The 5,514-nt window shown below is 31.7% G+C and overlaps 1 protein-coding gene across 1 annotated transcript in view; it reads left to right on the forward strand.

The window, feature by feature from the left end:
• Window positions 1–3,612: 3,612 nt before the first annotated feature.
• LOC111089667 (ubiquitin carboxyl-terminal hydrolase MINDY-1-like) overlaps window positions 3,613–5,514 on the forward strand; it is a gene marked incomplete at its 3' end in the record, with an annotated part of 8,280 nt that continues 6,378 nt past the window's right edge. Inside the window, exon 1 of the mRNA XM_022402575.1 lies at window positions 3,613–3,693. The remainder of the gene's footprint in view (window positions 3,694–5,514) is intronic.

Consider the following 5,514-nt stretch of genomic DNA (forward strand, 5'->3'; position numbering starts at 1 on the left):
TCAATAGTAATATATATCGTTAATATCACCAGTTTCTCTAATTTTGGATTGTGTTGGGGTTCAGAGAAGCTGGAATGGATCCTCCAGGTCAGTACCCTAGAGTGCTGGACTGGCGTTAAGGGGATATTTATAGAACCCATGCCTTCCAACTGACTGCATGTACATACAATCGACTCCACCACATGCTAGGGTCATGAGAATTAATAAGTAGGACATCATACAGATTCCAAGCCATGAAGTATAATACCATGTGTACACACACAGCTGCCACGCTCGACCTCACTGAAAATGTGAAGTAGACTGCTATACAACATACTGTCTTGATAATTAAGAAACTGGTGTTTTTAAACTCAGACATCAATAACATGTACACAGATCTGTCAGTTGAAAAAATACTTGATAAATTAATCTTTATTTACTTTTACTAAAATTGTTTTGGCAGATATCATGTTTGTGTAATAAGAATTCACAAACGGTCGTTTTATAAGAACAATTTGTGCTGCCATCTATTGACTAGAAATGAAATTATTTATGGAACATGGAAGTAATATATGCTTATAAACTGAACTCACTGTTAAGTAGTACTTTCCTTTTTTTTTCCCCCCCAGAAAATGTGTCTGGTAGAAGAACAGAATAATATAACTGTTATACAAGTAGGTGCTCAGATAAGACTATAACTCAACTTTAGCAGCTATTTGTAAGCATCACAGAATGATCAGATTGAATGCGGCGGCTATTATTTTCTCGGCCGATCCCTACATACTTAGCATGTCTTTGCTTAGTGATAGGCTACTTCATACTTGGATTTATTTATGAATCTATAACATTTTCAAAAATATTACTTTTAGGTTTTGGCATTACTTTGAAACTTTTAGGCACATTCTTGTGAAGAATGAATGGAATGTAAAAGTTCTGTTTTTTTTTAAATAGTGATAAAATTCAGTAAACGACAATGTAAAGTGTGTTTTGACGATGAGCACTGCCTTAATTGTATCCACATTCAGCCCTGCGCAGACCCGTGTTTGTCACCACGCCCAGAAACTTTCAAGAGATTTGATGTCTATCATAAAACCTGGACGTTTTGTGCTTCCCGAGAACACGGGGACAAACTACTAAAAAATCGGACTGTCACGGCAAAACCGGGACGATGATGTTTTGTTATTAAGCAAAAAGGGCTATCTGTGCTCTGCCCGCCACGGGTATCGAAACCCGATTTTTAGGAGTATAAGTCTGCGGGCATGCCGCTGTGCCACTGGGGGTCAAACTGGGATGTCTGGTTACCAAAGCACAAGGGCCGGCAACCCGCGGCTCTTTATAAATACCCCACCAAATAATGAAAAGCGTAAATTCTAATCTGTCAGAATAAAAAAAATTCAACCAGGCATACAGACGGAATGATAACATCAGATTTGCTTTATTTCTTTGAACGTTTTTAATTTTTAAATAAAAAACATGATACAGTTGCACTTCACATCTCTAGCCTTTTACATTCAAATTCTATAACCTTTATTGCCAAAACAACAATCCTCAAACAATTATAATTTAAACGTGAAATTTAAGCAGATGTGTGTGTGTCGAGACCTCATTAGGCGGTTATGGTTAGAAAAAAAGTGTAAAATCAAAATAAAATAAAACTATTCAAACGTAAAAATGACTTTAAAAAGGAGAAATATAGAGGATGAACATCAAAGATTTGAAAGTGAATGGACTGAATCCTATGCGTTTAACCGGATTTCTGCTATGCCTAATTTGCAACGAGAAACTTGCCAACAACAAGAACTCAAAGGTAGAAAGACATTTTCGTATATTAATATTTAGAGTATTCATATTCATGCATGTTGCGGTTTTCGAAATGTTTTGGTCTTGCACACAAAAAAGGCTCTTCTTCATTGAAGGGTTACCAACTCCTATAACATAACTAACGTTCACTAATAGGCTTAACTTCGCCAATAAACTACGTCTTACACAAATTTTACTTACTTGTTAATTTTGTACCTATTTTTTTCGTCGTAACACAAACTCAATATTCACAACACTGAACTAATTAACTAACTGACATTATGGTAATATCCAAACTGTTCAGTTTCTCGATCGATTAGCAGTGGAATTCTGAAAAGTTAAAGTGAGTAAGGCCTACATTCGTTTCAGAGTTTATGCATTAGACCTACAAGTGAATACAGCCATACTAAACATTTATTGAAGAAATTCGATATTCTTGCGTGAACTGGAAATGGCATTATTTTTACCTAATAATCGAAAAGAACCCGCCCAACCATCCAAAACGTTACAACTTACAGTATAATGTTGGTCTAAACAAACTGTTCAAAATTATGTTAAAAATTTAAATGGTTTTAAACATAAGAATGAAGAGTTTATTCCAGAAACGTCGTCTTCAAAAAATTAAATCAAGATACATGAACCAAAAAAAAATGTTCTTATACAAACAATTTTAACAAATAGAGAAAACACTGTATGTTTTTAACATTCATTTTTAATTTTTTGCTGTAATGGCAGCCAATAACACTTTCAACAGGAATAATACTTGAGAATAAATCTTTAAAACCGATAATAAAGTTTTAAAACCATAGATATTGTTACGACAGCGGAAGTCAAGTGAACCTGGTAACACGTGATGAGTTTCTAGAAGGATCATGACGGCTCGAGTGTTTGCCAGACGCCGTCTATTTTAATATATAAGCCCGGCAAATAAAGCGGAGATAATAATAGCAGATTGAAAAGAGATATAGAGACAGATAATTGAGTCAAGTGAGCGGTAGTGACCGTAAGTAAAGTGCGTGAATCGTTGTGAATTATAGCATGTGTTGAAGTTAAAGTGACCGTGGAAATTCTGTGTATTGCAAAGTTGTAGTGAGAAAGAATAAACTAGTTTTAATTAAGAAAGGACTTGTATCGCTAAAGTTCCTCGGGGAGAATTTATACCGGAAATTAACAAACGACCCGATACGTAACAACATTTTATATGAATTAGCTCTTTTTCTCGCTGATTTTTATCTAAATATCTTAAAAGCATACAGGACAAACAAAGTAAAATGGCGATTTGTTTTAAACTCAGTTATAATTTTAAAAGTTCCGGCTTTTGAATAATCATTGCTAAATTCACAAATGCAAAAGATGAAAAATAAAACATAAAGTTGAAAGTGTATGAATGGTTTTGGCTATTTTTTAGCGCAAAGCTACACAATGAGATATATTGCCTCTCTCCAACATTGTATATCCGCAAAGTTATCGTTGACCTACAGGGCGTGTATGGACGTAATTTTGAGAACGAAGTCTGTTTTATGCTTATCAAATTCGCAACTACTCCTCGATTTGATATATGCATACTGTTAATTAAACACTCTTAACTTTTTTGTTTTTGTTAACTTATTTTGTGTATGTTTAAAATAAATTCATAATCTAAAATGATTTAAATAGTGTTATTATTTCTATTTTATCAAATATGAATTTGAGCCCTTTTTATTCATAAATAGCTTAGAAAATGCTTAATGAACATAATGTGTTTGTTATCCATAATTTGCTTTTTTGGTTATTCATTGGACAAAATATAATTTCTTGTTTTAAATAAAACATTTAAATTCGTAGCACCAGAGGGCGAAAGTAGTGGAGGTTGGGGAAATTATTTTTACTTTTACTACACAGTAAATTTCCATAGTCGAAGTAAAAGTTCGAAAAGTAAGATTTTCATGTACGGTAGATTTTGTTGCATATTATATTATTCCTCATATTTTAAAATATAAGGAATAATTTACTAATTTAATTATAATGTTCTGAGTATGAAAATATTTTTGGTATAGACGTTAGTCTAAACTAAAGATAGTAGTACACAACAACAGTACAAGTACCGGAGCAGTAATAGTACTAATACTTAGTAATAATATATAGTATTTTAGGCTTACGCTTTTGCAGTAATTTTTAAGTGAACAAATAAATTTTGAACCAAATATGCGTTTTAACCAAAGTTCCAAGAACAATTTACTGATATATATATATATATATATTTTAACTTTATTATAGTTTATATGTACGATAGTAGTGCTACTAAGTACTGTTTTGTTAGGTCATTATATTTTTAGAGTATTACACCGTAGCCTGAGGTGGTGCTCTATATAACTAGCTGTAACAAGTGGAAGGGTTTGCCAAGGCTAAGCTAAAACATAATCTTTTAAAAGTAAAGGATATATACATGGTGGAGTTTAAGAAGTGAAGGCAGTAACTTTACACTAAAGAAGTGTTATCATATTAGGCATTGGTAATAGCAGCAGATATTAGTGGTAATAAAACTAAGAGAGAGCAGTATCTATTTCAGGCATAACTGTGGTGTACATGCACATCAGTACAGATTTGTATACACTGTGGTGGTTTATATAAATATAATAGTAAATTATTGACATAATTCATAATCATATTTGGTTTTAAACTTGTTAAAATGTGTGTATCATTTTGAAATTTTGTCAGAGATTATACAGGTTTCATATTATATTTTGTATTAAGTCTTCATACAAGATAGATCACATATTTCATCAGGTCTTCAAAAGGAATATTACATTTATATTTGGTCATTACACAAAATAGATTACATTTTACATCAGGACTTTACAAAGGAATATTACATTTTGTATTTGGTCTTCATACAAAATAGATTACATTTTACATCAGGACTTCACAAAGAAATATTACATTTTGTATTTGGTCATCACACAAGATAGATTACATTTTACATCAGGACTTCACAAAGGAATATTACATTTTATATTTGGTCTTCATACAAGATAGATTACATTTTACATCAGGACTTCACAAAGGAATATTACATTTTATATTTGGTCTTCATACAAAATAGATTACATTTTACATCAGGACTTCACAAAGGAATATTACATTTTATATTTGGTCTTCATACAAAATAGATTACATTTTACATCAGGACTTCACAAAGGGATATTACATTTTATATTTGGTCTTCATACAAAATAGATTACATTTTACTTCAGGACTTCACAAAGGAATATTACATTTTATATTTGGTCTTCATACAAGATAGATTTAAGGAGAACATAAACTCTGCACTTAGTGAACACAAGTATAAAAAGCTAGAGAAAGACACATTAGTAATAATTGGTGACATTATTTATAAATGCCAGAAACTTAGTTGCTGAACTAGTTTGATTAAGCTATAGCATCGACCTATTCATCTCTTAAACTTTTATTGGAGACTGCCTTCATCATTGACCATAGTTAAGATCTTAAAATGATTTGAACAATTAAGTTGTTCTCTATGAAGGCATGTTGTAAAATAGTTGATGTTCTTGTTGACAGTAGTTAAGATCTTAAAATGATTTGAACAATTAAGTTGTTCTCTATGAAGGCATGTTGTAAAATAGTTGATGTTCTTGTTGACAATAGTTAAGATCTTAAAATGATTTGAACAATTAAGTTGTTCTCTATGAAGGCATGTTGTAAAATAGTTGATGTTCTTGTTGACAATAGTTAAGA

This window comes from Limulus polyphemus, unplaced genomic scaffold, assembly GCF_000517525.1.
Source record: "Limulus polyphemus unplaced genomic scaffold, Limulus_polyphemus-2.1.2 Scaffold6971, whole genome shotgun sequence".
Lineage (NCBI taxonomy): Eukaryota > Metazoa > Arthropoda > Merostomata > Xiphosura > Limulidae > Limulus > Limulus polyphemus.